Source organism: Podarcis tiliguerta (assembly GCF_965153285.1).
Source record: "Podarcis tiliguerta genome assembly, chromosome: Z".
Classification (NCBI taxonomy): Eukaryota; Metazoa; Chordata; class Lepidosauria; order Squamata; family Lacertidae; genus Podarcis; species Podarcis tiliguerta.
Window position 1 is genome coordinate 1442803 of NC_139553.1, and position 17164 is coordinate 1459966.

At 44.7% G+C, this 17164-nt stretch overlaps 1 protein-coding gene and 1 long non-coding RNA gene across 10 annotated transcripts in view; one reads left to right on the forward strand and one right to left on the reverse strand.

Annotated features, from left to right (window-relative positions):
* DENND1A (DENN domain containing 1A) overlaps positions 1–17164 on the forward strand; it is a 264250-nt gene that overhangs the window by 193825 nt on the left and 53261 nt on the right. The gene's annotated exons all lie outside the window — the stretch shown is intronic.
* LOC310669373 lies at positions 238–8735 on the reverse strand. Its single transcript, XR_014507150.1, has 2 exons — positions 8175–8735; positions 238–4987 (listed from the first exon to the last, which is right to left on the reverse strand). It is a non-coding gene; the product is annotated as an uncharacterized lncRNA (long non-coding RNA).

Consider the following 17164-nt stretch of genomic DNA (forward strand, 5'->3'; position numbering starts at 1 on the left):
TCCACAGGTTCCATTGGTTTGGGTTATTTATTTTTCTTTGGTTAAAACTCTCTCACACACCAACACACAAAAATGTGTGTACACCGCTTTTTGCCAGAGAAATATATCCGGAGCAGTGTGCAAAAACAGTAAAGCACATCGTCAGATAATAATAACAATATACAAGCAAAGGAATTCTGCGCAACATCCACTGAAGGGAGGTTTATGTGCTGGAGTAATATTAATAAGGAAGGCTAAGGTGAACAAACATTTATTTCTTGCTATTACTTTTTTATTTAGAAAATGTATAATACGCGTCCTGTTAAAAAATGCAAGCAGTGTACAGATACAATTATGGATTAAGCATGGCTGAAATCCACAAATTGAAGCATACTCACATAAAATCTTCATCATTAAAATAAGGGGTTAAAAAAAAAATTATAGAGAAATTAACATAGCTAGTGCATGCCTGATTTCTGGTTGTGTGGTGCTGTAGAGCTGGTGTTCGGCCACTCAGTGCCACTGTGGCAAAGCGTTTGCATTTTCTTGAAGGTGCGGCAAGCAGGGCGGAAGGATGACGTGTAAGTTTCAGAGTGTCAGAGTGTCAGAGGGAGAACCCAGTGAGTAAACAGGAATCTCCAAAATAGCTGCTGGGGGAGCAAAGGGCAAATACCCCCAGACTGCACTTAGTGCAAACAAACAAGCAGCCACAGAGGGGCTCCAGAACAGAGGGGTTTTTTTGGGGGGGGGGCTCTTGGCAAGGGTGGTGGGAGGAGGCATTTTCAGCCACATGGGGTTTCGTGGAATTGATCAGAGACCCATGCAGAATGCATGCAACACAAACAAGCCTGCATGGATCCCGGAGTGCTCATCGCCCCTCCAGTATTTGAGAGAACGGAATAAGAGCCTGGGGTCCACCTGTGATTCTCCATTAGCACGTAACAAATTATTTGTGCTTCTGAAACAACAAAAAAAGAGGAAATGGTTTATCTTAGCTCCTCCTGGGAGCACGTGTCGCTCTCGCCCTTTCTCTTAATTGCTCGAATAAAATGCTGTTGAATCAGCAGGGCCTTCTGAGTTTATTTTCCTCCTGCATCGCGTGGAGTGTACCTCTGACACTGAATATAAGAGCAGATGTATTCGTGTGTGTGCGTGCGTGTTTCTATATGGCTCATTAAAATGTCAGGTGTAAGCATTATGCTTCTCAAGTCCCAGCTGTAGCTTTAATTCCCAGCCATGTAAATAGGAGCTCAAGGCACACGGAGGCTGCTGAACTCTTAAACCTCCCTCATCCATGGCAAGCAGCAGCCAACCTCTTTCCTTCCTGGAGGCAGTTCATTTGTGTTCCCCGATGCTCCTCCTGCTGGTTGCCTGGCAACTTGAGGAGGGTGGGTGCCCTTACTGTTTGGGGTAAGTGGGGATTAGCCAGCCAGATAGATTTATGTTAAATAAAGATAGCCGCTTCCTGGAGGACTAGGCAGTGCTCAGGAGGCAGGCTGCCCCAGAGGAAGGCTTGGAACAGGCTCTACCTGACCCTTCACCTTCTCAAAATCTGCTCCTGGGCAGAGTGGCTTGTGGCAAGAGAAAAGGCAGAACCTCAAATCCTTATCCCCGAATCTGTGATGTTCTACACATTGAAAGGAGGGCACTCTGGTCTTGCTTGGAGTAGGCGATGGGGACGCAGGCTTCTTGTTGGCTTTGCTGGGATGCTCATGGCAAGATGTGTTCTGTTTGGATAGAGGGACTTGGGCCCAAAGGGGCTTGCGCGGGAGAACTCCCTGGTGAATCGTGCCCTTAGTTTGCATGGTAGCTTAAATCGGGTTTAGTGGCAGTTTGGGAAAGGCAGGCCGCCTCGCTCTCTTTCCCTCTCCAGGTCAGTGAAGCCAGCAGTCTGAACTGAGCTTTCCTAAAATAAGACAGGAATCATTTTTTGCCCCTCGTGGTTGAAGGCAAGTCGGGCGAGTGCCACTCCGTAAATACAACTCTGCGCATTTTGCTTTCTAAGCTGTGAAATGTTAAAGGTTAAAAAGTGATTTCAAGCATTCTTCCTCATAAATAGCCATTTTAATTACTTAATAGTGTGGCGATTAAAATATTTATAGCCTTATTGCGCGCTGGTGGTGGAAGGAGACACTGGGCAGCCCCAAAGTGTCCGCCAGGAATGTGTGGTGCTCTTTCCTAGAGTGACACCTAGTGGCCAGAGGCGGCAGCACTGCGTCCAGTTCTCTGTACAGTAGAAGTGGCTCTTGCTGCTCTTCAGAGCCAAGCATAACCTTTTCCTTAAAAAAAAAATATGAGCAAGTCTGTGTGTTTTGGGATCAGGCAATTAAGTAAATGCAGCTAGAGATCTGCAGCCAGAAGTTTGGCTAATAAATTCATAGGTTCCCATTTGAGGCTTTGGGGTCCCAGCCTACCCCAGAATTCCCCAGCCCTCAACCTGCCCATCCACTTCCTTCCTGCCCCTACATAGTGCCCCTCCTACATCTCCGCATGAATATTCCTCGCAGCCTCCCTCCCTCCCTGACCCTCAAATCCCTGCCTAGACCTTTATTTCGCTTCCTCCAGCTTCCAGTGGTTCACAAGGCTCCTCGGGAAGACTTGTTCACTGAGCATGCATCCTGATCTGCTTGCACAGAGTCCAGACTGTATCCAGTTTTTGCTGAGCATTTCTTCCGATTTGTTTATGCTGCTTTTATCCATCTTTCCATTAATCATTTGATCGCCCCAGACTTCTCAGTACTTCTCTGTATCCCTTTCCTAACCACAAGAGTTCTGTGGGGTTTTGTGTTTTGCTTTGCTTTAAATAAGTTGATTTGTTAGGGCAACAGAACTTTAATCCACTGGAATTTTGCACACCTAAACCTTCAACATGTGCTTGAATCCCTCTTGCGAAATGCAGACAGTCTGGAGGGGGGGACTGAGTCCAATTGCAGACGTCGCAGGACTCAGAAATAGCCTTGTGTGGAACCCTGGAGAACTGATTCTGTTTAGCATAGACAAAGCTGAGCTAGATGTATATAAACGGTCTAACGTTGTGTAAGGTTGCTTCGTTCTTCTGCCTGTCTACCATACAGCTTCTCCTGCCCCTGGTGAGGTTTTCCCTAGTCAACCGGGCAAGGTTGGAATACGGGTTAAAATTGGGTGCAGAACAGAGGCAGGTGATCCTGGTTCTGAATGGTCGCAGGTTAGATGGAGTCTCTCCCTGACTGTGAGTGATGCAGGTTCTCTGATTTTCTGGAGAAGCAGTTTGGAGTTACTGCCTGGAGTGCCGTTCCCCATCCTTAGCTCACTGGAAGGCATTCCCATTTTATGGACAGGTCAAAACGTGCAGCATTGATCTGCCATTTTGTGATTTTTCTCTTTCATTGGAGGTTTTCAAGCAGAGGTTGGATGGCCAATCTGTCCTGGATGCTTTAGCTGTGGTTCCTGCATTGCAGGGGGTTGGACTAGATGGCCCCCAGGGTCCCTTCCAACTCTACCAAATCTGTTATTCTATGATTATTTGCAATGTGCTTGCAGTCAGGCTGCCCTTGAAGATGACACAGACACACCAGCTACTGCATTTTCAGCCTGTTTGATGCCACTTGTGCTGGCCGCTGAGATGCCTGTGGGCCCAATTTGAGGGTCTGCCTTTGACTCTGGAAGCTTTGCACCCTCAAAGACCATCTCCCCCCGCTTGCCTGTTGAGATCCAGTCCAGAAGCTTAATTGTCTTTGTGCTGTCTTTAACAACTGCGGACACTGATATATCAGAGCAGGTCTTATACTATCGTTGCTCCAAAGCTATGGAAACTTACTCCAACAAAATCTAGGCCTGCTGCCTCCACTTTCTTTTCATAAACATTGCAAAACTTTTGAAAAATAGATTAGCATTTGGTTGAAGCTTTTCTGCGGCTGTTACTGTCCTGATTGCGTTATTCCTCTAATGCTTTACTGTTGCCTGTATTTTAAATTGTTGGTTGTAAACTGCCTTGAACACCAGAAAAGTGATATATAAATATTTTTTATATCTACCCAATTTGGCCTTGCATTCACCCCCCAAAACCTCTTCTTAATATTCTGTGCCATTGTTGGAGCTTTCCATCAGAGGATCTCACACTTTTGGAAAAGTTTTGTGATTTCACACAGCTCAGGCAGACAGCAGGTAGGTTTTTTTTAGCTACCTGGGCTGATAACTTGCTCTAATAACGTAAGGAGACTAAAGGCTGCATGTGTTGCCCAAAGAGAAGACTAAAGTCTCCACTTTCTCCCCCCCCCCTATTTTTTCCTTAAAAAAATAAGGCCCAGCCAAGGTCACTTCAGATTTTACAACCCAGGTTGTCAAGGTAAACAAACCTTCTTTATTTGCCAAACACTTGGGGTTTGGTGGGTTGTTATGCTGGGGGGGGGGGGGTTGAGAAAGAAGGGACCCTTAACTTCCACCTTTTCTTCTTGGGTTTGCATAATTTGTTTAAGTCCAGTTTCGAAGGAGGTGTTACTGAGAGTCCCTTAGAACAGGAAATACTGACACATCCTTCTAATTGGTACCATGATAAGAGTGTTTTAATTGAGGCTGCTTTAATATTGTAAGACATTAAAAAAATTGGTTTTGACAGCGTAGACAAAGAAATTTTGGAGTGAATGAATGCATAAACAAATCTGTCTTATGATTATGGATGTGGCTCTGCGTTTTCAGCCAGTTTGGGCCTGGCCATTATTAAATCATTACAGCTGTCTCGTTGAGGATGTGGACATTTATTCTGTAAGAACAGTTTTGAATAAAAACAAGTTTTGATTTAAAATCAAACTGAATTTGTGGGTTATAGTAGGCAAACCTGAAGGTGAACAAAATTTTGAAGGTGAATTTTGGACACAACGGAGAGATAAAAGATTTGGATTGCTGTATTAGAAAAGAGGCAGGCGGAAACGACTAACAATCAGACCCGCAAAGGGGAGGAGGGAAGTCCAGGAGATTCCACGGAATCTTGTTTCTGTGATGCATGTTTGATATGTGGTTGTAAAATTTTAATCTGAAAACCAAATAAATAAATTTATTTTAAAAAAGAGAAGATGAACAAAATAGTTAATGCATTTTGTACAAACTATGACTTTGCTTTTAATTAATTTATGTTTGCAAAAATCGTCTGTAATAAAATCTCTGTTAGATTATGATTACTAGCCCTTGTTGATCTGACCTTACATTGGTGTATAACAGCAATGTGCTGTTTAAAAGCTTTACGGCTGACTCCTTGATGGTTCCGGATTTTATTTAGTTTGAATTTAGCTGAAAATTTCGCTGGTTGAAATGAAAGGCAAAATGTCAGAGCATGGAAGTGGAGGTGGCTTTCCACTCCTGAACACATCATGCTCTTCCCTTGATGATGAACCTAATTGCCAATTTGCTAAGGCTGAATAGCAGGATTGCATGTTTTATTTTTAGTCCTCCTTAAACATTGCTTCAAGACAGCGCACAAATATTGTTATCCAAATGCAATGCAAATGTTGGTTGCAGTTGCTAACTGCAAGGTTAGCTGCACTGAAGTAGACAATGAGATGACGAACAATTCAGTAGGACTTCCTCTTGGTCACTGGTCTTCAGTCAGTGAGTTGCACCCTGATCCAAGGTAGGCCACAGTAGGAACATTAGTGCCTTGTAAATATACCATAAATGATTAAAAAATGGGCCCCCGGATGCATGTTTGGGCTAAAGTTGGGCCCTGGTTTTGAAAAGCTTGAAGATACCTGCTCTAGTTGACAGCAGGCTGGATGGTCCTTTCAAAGCTACCCTAGAAGCTGCTCTGTGCTCTGTAAGGAAGAAGAAATGGACACGGAGGAAGCATCTGCACTAGGAAAATCTGTGCAGATTTTCTGGAGATTCGTTATTCTATTTATTTAGAAAAATGTTCATACTGCTTGATTGTTGTAAAATTTCTCAGTGGAAGAGAAAGCCATTTCTCATAAATGGCTCTTTGTGGTTTTAGGTCCCCTAGAGATCTAAGTCGTTGAGTTACTATTAGTCCTGTGCAGTAGCCTCAGCCCCAGAGCCATTCTCTAATCCTCTACCTTTTCTTAACATTTATTGACTTTAGTTGCATCAAAAGTCTTGTGTCTTTACGGAAAACACAGTATCTTTGTTCTGTTTAAAAATCAGTGGGAGAGGCAAACCTGCGTTGCAACTGAGCCCCTTTAAAGCTTCTGCTGTGCCACATCATAAGCAAATGGGGTAGCGAAGTCAGAGCTGCCAGGGGTCACTGATAGCAGATAATGCAATGTGGGGCTGTGGGGCAGTGATGAGGAAGCGGAGGCCTGGTCCGAGAGGCCTGCCAAGCCCTGTGGCGAACATGCTGCTGAAGCCGTTGCATGTCTTTGCCATGGGTGTGGCTTTCACTGTGGATTTCACAAAGATCCAAAACAGACTTGCGATGCACAAAAGCCAACTGAATTACCAGTGGATGCATGTGAGTGGGAGATGGGGGAAACCCATTGTGGGCTCTGGGGAGAGGTTGTTCTGCGGTGTCATGGATTGCCATGGAGGGCTGGCTGGCAACCAAGCAGTCCCACATGTTGGTGAAACCTGTCCCTTAACAAAATGTCTAACCTGTTTATTAGCAAATTCCCTAAAGCATTTCTGTCTTGTTTTAGAGCTTTAATATATACAAATTTGACACCACACTAGTGGATAGTCTGTGCTTTCTGTCGAGAAATCAAGTCAAACAAAGGTTATCAGCAGAGGGCCTCTCCCGTGCCTCACCTACCTCTGTCTGTGTACAGTCATACTTCATATTACGGACACTTCAGATTACGTGTTTTCAGGTTGTGGTCTGCTAGAAACCTGGAAGTACCGGAACAGGTTACTTCCGGGTTTTGCCGCATGCGCAGAGGCTCCAAATTGCGCCTGCGCAGATGCGGCACTTCGGGATGCGAACGCTGCGGGTTGTGGATGTGCCTCCGTCACGGATTACGTCCGCAACCCAAGGTTCCACTGTGTGTGGGACACAGAAAGAGGGCCTTATCTCTAGTCACACACCTAGGCTGCGGAACTCTGTCCGAAGAGAGCAATGTTCTGTCCCCTTTTTGTTGGCTTTTGGCTCACAGGAAGGATTTTTCTTTTGGGGAAAGTCTTTGGGTTTTGACCATCTGTCTCTTAGGTTTTATCCTGTGACTGATTTACTGTGTTTCATGTATCTTTGCGATTTCGATTTTGTTAGCTACCTTAGACTTTTAGCATAGTTAAGGCATAAATATGTTTTTTAAAAAGCAAACGAATAATCAGACCTGGAATTGGCTTCAAGGGTCATTGAGGTATCGCTAACTGTAGTCTGCAATGATGTAAATGTCTGTGGGGCTTCGATGGCAGTGTCCCATCTCAGACTGGCCAAGAGCAGGCTCAGCAGTGGGGCACAGCCTTGGCTTGCATTGGTTCCATTCCTCACCAGTGGAAGGATTATGGGCAGCAGAACGGCCCGAATTCTGCTATGTTGTTCAGGGTACACAGTGCTGGGTTACATGAACCACCTGACTTTGTCAAAGTGCTCATTTTGGCAAGGACTCCACAGTGGTGGGACTAGGTTAAAGTTACCAGATTTTTTTCAATGAATCTGGCGACACACTTCAGCTTCAATGGATTTTGTAAGGGGACTGATTCGTAAATCTGAGGGGTTAGACTAGGTGCTACGTGTGACGTGGGTGGAGCCTTGAGCATCTTCTAGAAATTACATTTAGGTTTGGGGCAGCTTTTCAGTTGCTGGAATCAGGACAATAGAGAGAAATGAATTTTAGTACAGTGGTACCTCGCAAGACGAATGCCTCGCAAGATGAAAAACTCGCAAGACGAAAGAGTTTTTGGTTTTCTGAGTTGCTTCGCAAGATGAAAACGTCTTGCGCCTTTTTTTAAAAACCGCCAATGCATTCCTATGGGAAACCGTCAATACACAGTGGTGCTTTGCAAGACGAAAAAATTCACAAGACGATAAAACTCGCAGAACGAATTAATTTCATCTTGCGAGGCACCACTGTATATTATATACAGTATGTTGTAAACCTCTTTGAGATGGTTGGGTTTTCATACAACCAAACAGTGTATAAACCGTATGAATAATGATGGTGACGATGTGTGAAGCTGCTTATCTGAATCATGTTTGTATTTTTAAAGTGAGAATGCTTTATAGTTCCAAGCCGTTAGGTTGGATGAAATGTAAAGCCTGAATAGCTACTCACTGATCAGGGTGGAGTTTGCCAAGCCCTCCTCCACTCCATTCAGCTTCGCTTTCACGACTGGGAGAAGGAGAAATATAAGGCCCCTTCCCATTAGTTCCTTCTTCCTACCAGGAAGCATCTCCCAGGGCCTTTAATGGGAGGAAATATTCCTGCAGCCGCTGGAGCATGGTGGAGTGTCAGCTGTCATTGAGACATTCAATTGGAGCTGAACTTTCCATATGCCTCCGCCCAACAAGGGGCCCCCTTCCAGCCTCGGGAGGTTTTGTTTGTATTAATCCGCCCTTGAAGGGTTGATTCCTTTTCACTGCTCCCCTGGTGTGTCTGTGGGTGGAGCTTTGTGACAGGGGCTCTGAATTCAGAAGTAGGCTGCGCTTATTAACTCTGAATCAATTAACCCCAACATTAAAAACGGGGCACAGCCCTACCTGAGAACAGGATGGCATGGAAGAAGTTTACTGCTGCCTTCTGAATTTTATTTGAGGACACTTTAAAAAAAAATATCACCAGCCTTTTTTTGTGGTGGGACTGATGATGTTTGCCTTCTGGGAAGATGCCTTGGAAGTAAAGCAATAACCATTTGAAAGCCTCTTTAAATCTCCCCTTTACTGAAGAAGGATTTGGAGAGCGGGAAGTGTAATATTTTAGCATGAGTGAAGAGGGAATTTAAGTGTTCAGCTGATAAATTATTCTGCCTAGACTCCCTCACCTGACTTCCTGTCTCTCTGCCTTTGACGTTGCCAATGGACAAGCTGGAGATAAGCGGTGCTGGTTTGTCTTAGACCATCAAAGGACAAGGCTATCAAAGGCCACGAACCACGATGGCTGTGCTCTGCCTCTGCAGCAGTCTGGCTCCTGAATACCAGTTGTTGGCAATCACACTTGCGGAAATGCTGTTGTGCTCAAATCTTGCTTGCTGGTTTCCCATCTGGTCGGCCCCTGTGAGAACAGGATGCTGGGCAAGAGGGGCCATGGGCCTGATCCAGCAAAGCACTTCTTGTCTTCTTACCTAGTTATTTGCAGCAGCTGTGAAGGGGTCGCAGCAAAATGAAACAGAAGCCTGTTGCTGGCAGAGCGCAGGATCACTGGTTTGACAAGTGGTCGGACCCTGCATCAGTCCGACCCGGCATAATTCAAGCCAGTTGCAGCTATTCACTGTAGTAATCTGCCAATTCAGATAAACAGAATATGTTAAATTAGCAATAAAGGAAAAAAGAGTTGGTTGAATTAATATGGCCATGGATAGATAGTTGTAGGTGTAGATACGTTTTTGGATCTATGACCATATAATGAAGTGTGCATTGCACTGGAATTTTTGATGAAGCCCTTGAGTAAATCCCTCTCAACAGAAATGAGGCAAAGAAAAAAACAAGCCCCTTGTGGTGTAAGAGTCTCCCCACCTCAACCAGGAAACATGGGGGTCCCCCTGGCCACCCAGTGGGGGTGGAGCCTTCAAGAGCTGCTGTGCCCCTGAGTTTTAGCAAAGGGCTGGGAGTGTGAGCCTCGCTGTGGACGGATTGGCTGGATCACGCTTCTCAAAGCAGCTGCTTTAATCTAGCAGGGGGGGGGGAGTCCTAACTGAATGTGTTGCTTTCTCTTCTGCACTTTTCCTCACAAACTGACAGATTTTGTGTGTGTGTGTGCATGTGTGCTATGACTGAAATATACATTTTGTAAATGGTAACTTTTTCTTGCTATTTAAATAAGCTGTGTATGTACAGCATGAGAGATTTATGCACATAACAGCTGGGAAGCCGCTTTCTTCGAAATTCCAATGGGTGCAAAAATGTCTTTCTCAAGTCACAGGAAGTGCATTGTGAAATAGACACTTCTGTGGTAATTGGGAGCTCCATTTCTGTCTTCCCTCCATTAATCCTCTTTTCTTTTTTTTTGGAATACAATTAGCGCATCACATGCGCATCACTTGGCCTCCCTTCGTTTACCTCTGACATCTCCTTGATGTTTAGATGTTTGTTTCTCTGCTTTGAACTCCCATCATTGGTAATAAAGACAAACAGGATTTTATTAATAAACATATTTCCTATTAAAGAGATACAATTAGTGTGCATTGTTAGGCAAAACTATATACATATTGAAGTGGGTTTAAGTCTTTTACTGATTTGTTCAGGAGATGGCAAGAATTGTGAAAGGATTTTGGAGTTAATACCCAATGAAAAGCAATTCCTGGGGAAAACAGTTAAAGGATGATATAAAAAGAAACCTTATATAAAAGGATGACAACTCTAAAAATGCATAAATAATAAATGTAATTTGAAGTGGTTTTCTTTTCTTTAAGGCAGCAGGAACATAAAATGCAAAAACCAGGGGCTTGTTTGTGCTTTCTAGTGTGACTGGTACAGCCATTTTGACATGGTTGCCATTGCGGGCGGGGGGGGGGGGAGGAATGAAACTACAGGGAACCAGAGTTACTTGTTTTCATGGCAAATTGTGTGTCCTGCAGCAAACATGCATAGTGGGGGCAACAGACATGTACCCTAAAACACTTGCTTTCATGCCCTGCTGAGACCTGCTCTTTGTCTTTGCAGCAATCCTATAAAGCCAGTTTCCATAAATTTCTTGCCTTGCAGGTCTTGCGAGGGAATTCGAAAGAGGGCCTGACTCTGCACATGACTTGAACCCTGCACTGCTCATCTCAGTGTTCACTTTTCTTCCTGCTAGGCCACACATGACCATCCTGGCTTCCCTTTTGGTTGCATCTCCTGGGACGCCCAAGGTCAACAAGGATAGTGGGTGGAAAAACGGAACTACAGAGTCACTGGCTGACTAATCCTTAGTGGTTTTCTGTTCCAGATGCTCCACCTTTTCAAGAGTTTGGAAGACAAAACAATTCAGCAAAACAGGGGTTTAAGCCCTGTGAATGTTCAGCAGGAAATTTCAAGCACACGTCTCCTGGCTCTCCGTCCTGAGAGAGGAGAGACCTATTGCTGCATTGAAGGGAGTTCCACTCCCCCACCCCATCACACAGCTCCTAACTCAGTATTATCTATGGCTTCTGCTGGGAACAAGTTAAGCAATGCATCCCATTTTGTTCTTGTTGCCACTAAAGCCTCTGTAGAAATTTTCTGTGTTTGAACTTTCTGACAGTAAGAGCTGTTTGACAGGGCAGCTGTCTCCATTGGAGGGAGGTGGACTCTGTTTCACTGGAGGTTCTCAAACAGAGGTTGGGTGCATTGCAGGGAGGTTGGACTAGGTGGCACTTGGAGTCCACTGCAGCTCTACAGTTCTGTGATGCTATGACATTTCTGTGTTTTACCCCAAGCAGATCACCAAACCTTTTCCAGCTGCCCTGCTAATTCTTTCATTTGTCCATTTGCACCACCCTCGTGCCCTGTGTTGCCTCGTCCTAATGTCTCCTTGTGTTCTGGCCCCAATCTCTCTTCCTTTGCAGGATATATTGCAACAATTACCATTGACCTTCTGAGAGTCTTGCGCAACCCCAGCTATGCTCTCATCCACTCCATGCCCATCCATGTTTTCAAGATGTAAATAACCTTCTTTGTCTTGAAACGTTGCAATTTTGAGATCAAGTGGCAGATGCGTGTGCTTGAGAGAGGGCTAAGCAGCTATGAAATTTAAAAGTATGGGTGAGATATTTTTAGTACATAAGAACATAAGCCTGTGGCAGCCAATGGTTTGTGTAATCAAGCCTCCTGTTCTCACAGTGGCCACCCAGAAGCCGGTGGCAGCCCCGCAACCAGGACATCTGCACAGCAGAACTCTACCGACCAGCGATTCCCAGAAACTGGAGGAGGCAGAGCATGCCGGTCGCCATTGAAGATCCTCTCTCTCCATGAATTTGTCTTATCCCCTTTTAAAGCCATCCAAGTTGGTGGCCCTCACTGCCTCCCATGGAACCAAGTTCCGTAGTTTGTGTGCGGCCTGTGAAGGACTTTCTTTTATCTGTCATAAATCTTGCAACATTCATCTCCATTGAATGAACATGGGTTCGAGTATTATGGAAGAGGGAGAAAAAAGCTTTCTCTACCCACTTTATCTGTGCTATGAATATTTTTATAAACTTCTATCATATCACCTCTTATCTTTTCTCTAAACTAAAAAGTCCCAAATCTTTCATCATAGACGTGTTGCTGCATCTCCACAGTCATTCTGGTTGCCTATTTTTTCTGAACTTTTTCCAACTCTACAATATCCTTTTTTGGATGAGGCCACCAGAACTATACACAGCATTCCAAATAGGGTCCCACCATACATTTGTATAACATCATTATGATATCGGCAGTTTTATTGTCAGTTCCTTTCCTAATGATCCCTAGCATGGAATTTGCCTTTTTCACAGCTCTCAAAGTAAACCATTCACAGTGGGATCAGGTGTTAAACAGGGATGTGTTACCGATCCAGTTCTATTTATTATGTACATGGCCATGATCCTACATATTGTCGAAGGGAAACTCCCCACCAGGGTGGAAATCATATATCAAACAGATGGAAAGCTCTTTCATCTGAGTAGGCTGAAAGGTTACCATAACTTCCACCATTGAGCTTCAGTATGCTGATGACAACGTAGTGTGTGCACGCTCAGAGGATGACTTCCAAACTATCCTAAATATCTTCACAGAAGCTTATGAAAAGCTTGGTCTATCACTCAATATCTAAAAAAATCAAAGTGCTTAACCAACAAGCACAAATCAACCCCTCTGCAGTGCCACAAATCCAGCTTAATGGTGTAACATTGGAAAGTGTTGATCACTTTTCCTACCTCAGCAGTTATATTTCCACAAGGGCCGACATTGATCCTGAAATCCAGCATCACCTGAGCTCTGTGAGTGCAGCTTTCTCCCGATTGAAGCACAGAGTGTTTGAGGACTGGGACATTCACAGGGAACTACTAACTTTACACTTGTGAAACATGGACCACTTATAAACGCCATCTCCAAATCCTCAAAAGATTCCATCAACGGTGTCTCTGAAGACAGACGAACTAATGTCAGTGTACTGGAAGAAGCAAAGATCATCATTGTCAAAGTAATGATTGGGACAACCATGTACTCATTGGAATGTCAGGAACAAAAGGAGGAAGCTTTCACTTTAGGCACCGCTGTAGAACAAGTTCTCTCCTAGATAATGCCTTCTCTTGTTTTAGACACCAGGGGAACTTGGAGCAGGGTCTCTGAGGAGGAATTTAACATAGGAGTTTGAAACGTATGCCAGGAAGCAGTCCATCAGACACCCTTGACCAAATGTAAGCACAAGGCCTTTGAACGGCGCCTGGAAGCTAACTGGGACCTAATGGAGTTCAGAACTGGTCTCACTTGTTCCCGTGGACTGATCTCTCATTGCTGTCTGATAGCTGCCAGTTGTAGTTCCTGAAAATATTTCAGAAGGCAGAGTCCTCCAGTGCATTGCAGGTATCTCTCATAATGGCCTCTACATAGATGGTCCTAAACACACCACAATCTCCACTGACTTTCATTCTGAGGAACCTGAAACCTGGGTAAAGGGCTTGAGCTCCCCAGAGTCTCTCGCTGCTCAGAGATATTGGGGTGGTGTGTAACTCTATGTATTAGCTTTTGGTGCAGCCAGTTCTAGTGAATGCCACCTGGAGCATTTTTTATGCGGGGTAGACACAGGTAAACCAGTTAGGTGGTTAGAAGTTTTGCCTGATCAGAATTGTGTGTCTTGTGGAATCGGCAACAAAAACAAAATTCAGACATTCTGTGAGGCTTTGAATACGCATAATGGTAAAAGTGAAAGATTTCACAGTACATGAAGTGCTGTAGCCTTTTGTGGAGTGTCTGGATGTGGGAAGTATCCGACTGCATGCACACAGCCAGCAAAGACTGACCTTTCTGAAGGCTTAATTCTTGATCTGTTTCTCAAATCACCACCACTCTTTGTAGTTCTTTTTCAAAGATTAGCTACAGAATGAGTTTTTCCAACAAGTATTCTGGTCTCCATGGAGCTGATGTCCTCCCTCTCTCAATCTGAATTAGATGAATACAGTATAGCCTATATTCTTGCATTAGTGTTAACAAGGTTCAACTCCCTGTAGTGCTGTAACTATTTCTGTTGCTTTGTGCAGAGGTGTTGGAAGAAAAGAGAAACGCTGGAGCCATCCTTGTGGTCACAAATTACTCTTTCCTTCCTGGACTTTCGGAGCCACAGGAGGAAGTTGGAAGCTTGCTTTCTGTTCTCAAAGCCCAAGTCAAGGTTGCTTTTGTGGTCCAAAGTCAACACAACTTGATGGGTGTGAGAAATTTGACTAATCACATAAGGTTGGAAGTTTGGGTAAAGAGGTCACTTTTGGAGTTGCCCATGAAAACTGAATAATGGTAATGATGAACAATAAGTCAGTGAGCTTGGTGAAATGGGGGAGGCCACAGAAACCCTCACAGCTGTGTCCCAAGATTATTGCAGGGATTGGCAGGACGCCGATGAGTGTGCACTCAGGGAAGGGGGGGGGTCTGATTCAGGAGAGAGGGCGAGTGATTCGTGGGGAACTGTACCAGCCAGGAGGCTAGAGTCAGACACAGGGGAAGTTTCATACCTGGAAGGTGGAGCCCAGGATGGCACAGAAAAAGAGGAGGAAGAGACAGGTCAAGCAAGTGAAGGGACTGAGTACTTCTCCAGCTTCTCCTGCCCCACTGTCTCCCAGAATCAGGAGGGGGTTGAAGAGGGGAGGTCAGAGGAAGCTTCCATGCAGGCTCAGTTTCCGGCTGCATGTGCGCAGCCCATCAGGGTAGGGTACATAAACAAGTGAAGGCCCCCAGTTCCTGCAGCTGTTCCATAGATCCCAGACCTGGGAATAGCTGCCTAGATGTTAGACTGGTCTGTGAGGCTATTTGGAGCCATTGAAGTGACTGTGTCTGCTTGACAATAAAGAGTTAGGCATCCGCCATGTGCGTTCCTTTAGCTGTGGAGCGCCCTTGACAATTACATGGTCATTGTCCTACATGCAGATGAGTACAGCCTTAGCCACTGGGAAAGTGCCCCTCTGTCAATCTAGAAGAAATAACTGTGTAAGGTAGGCCATCATCCCATACCAGTATTGCCAGTTAATATTTTCATGTAACTGCATGGGGGGTTGAGACAGGGTGAGTTTTTTGTTTTGTTTTGTTTTTATTAAGGATTTTCTTATTTTACAGAAGTAAGTGTAATACCTCATATTTTTTTCCATGTAACATTTTTACAAATCCGTTTCATTTGTTGAGACATTAGGGGGAGAAGAAAAAAGGGGTGGTGGAGGGAGGGAAGATGGGTGGGGGTGGGGTCGGGTGGCGATGTTTCTATTATGCTTAATGTATGTAGGGTTTGGTGTCAGCGTTGCTTGTGCTGTTCACTTGTGTTCCTTTGGTGGTGAGAGAGGTTGGGGTTGGCCAAGATGTGGTTGTTTGTTTGTGATTGGCTGTGGTGATCTTTGTTTTTGTGTGTGAGTGGGGTAGGTGGGTGTTTTGGATCAGGTTAGCCATATTGATTTGTATGCTGTTGGTGGATTATTGTCATTGTCCTGTTGGGCTGTGTATGTGATAAAGGGGAGCCATACCGGGGTGAAGGCATCTTCTTCTGTTTGTCCCCGTGTCAGTTTCAGTTTATTGGTTAATTTTTCTAGTAGGGCTGTTTCCCATACTATTTGGTACCATTGGTCCATGCTTACTCCTGACAGGTCTCTCCAGTGTCTGGTTATGGTGTTTCTGGCTGCTGAAAGTGAGACAGGGTGAGTTGAGGTTCCCACGGCAGGTTCAGGACAAGAGTGAGTCTGCCCAGACAAATCACTGGACTTTGTTTTAAGCCCAATTCATACATGCAGTCGTCCTGGTAGGAGGATGTAATATGAAAAGGGATCTCATGCCTGATTCTCAGACTGTGGTGTGAGCTTGACCCCCTCCTTCCGAGCTCAGTGCAGGAGCAGAGTGAGTCCATGTGGTGAGTACGCTTCAAGACTCAGGCTGTTACTCTAAACATATGTCTTCCCCTACGAGTGGACACACCCAACGCAACCCAAATTCAACATCTATATGCCACTTTTTCCTCAGCAGTAAGAGTTCCCAGCAGCTCACAACAATAACATCAAAAGCATATATAAATTTAACTTTCACCAGTATATGCTAGCATAATATATTTTGGAAAGCTGCTTCCTAACAGCAACTCTGAGCGTGTCTTCGGTTTGAGAGAGGCATGTCTCTTGCAGTTCCAATATTTGACCTTTATATGGAGTGTGATGATTCCAGGCCTGGTCTCCAAAACGTGACCTGTGTGGGCGATCATCCTCCTGAAGAGCCTAAACCCGCTTTGCACAGATCCTTTTGCGACAGGAGTTTGTAGGGTTAAGCCTCTCCCCAGCCTCCCAGAAGGTGCACTGTCAGGTACTCAGGTGTTAACTTGGGAGGCTTCTAGGCCAGTCAGTCAGTCACGGAGGAGCCAGATCAGCTGCTGTTCTGGGGTAGAGATTACAGAGCTTAATGATGAGCTACTCTAAGCTGCAGCTGATGCCAGACCCTTCCCCCTTTACACCTAATTAGCCTCATTAATGAGCTCTTCTGCTCTCTGCAGAGAGGGCGTCCTCCTGGAATAGCAGGCAAAAATACCTCTCCCAGGTAGATGTTCCGAAACCCTTAATTATGGTCTGCATCTGACTCTTGACGAGGAGATGGATGGATGAGGGTGCTTTAACCGGAATTGTGCTTGTTTACAATGACCGTTATGCAAGACTGTTAACTCTTAACATGCGTCAGGTTGCTTTTAAATAAATTATGGCATTAACCCACAAAACAAAATAAGACCTTCAGAGATTATGCTACTAAAAAAAGAAGAAGAAGTGGATAGGAAAGGAGGGAGGATTTCTGACCTACCTAGAAGTGAAGTGTGTGCAAATATTTATTTATTTTTTAAAGCGCTTAATTGAGTCCTTGATGCCATGCTGCATTGGATTGCTTGCTATAGATTACCCAGCAAGATTTGATTTATTTATTAAAATTTGCAACCGGCAGTTGTGATGATAAAACATCCTTTAGATT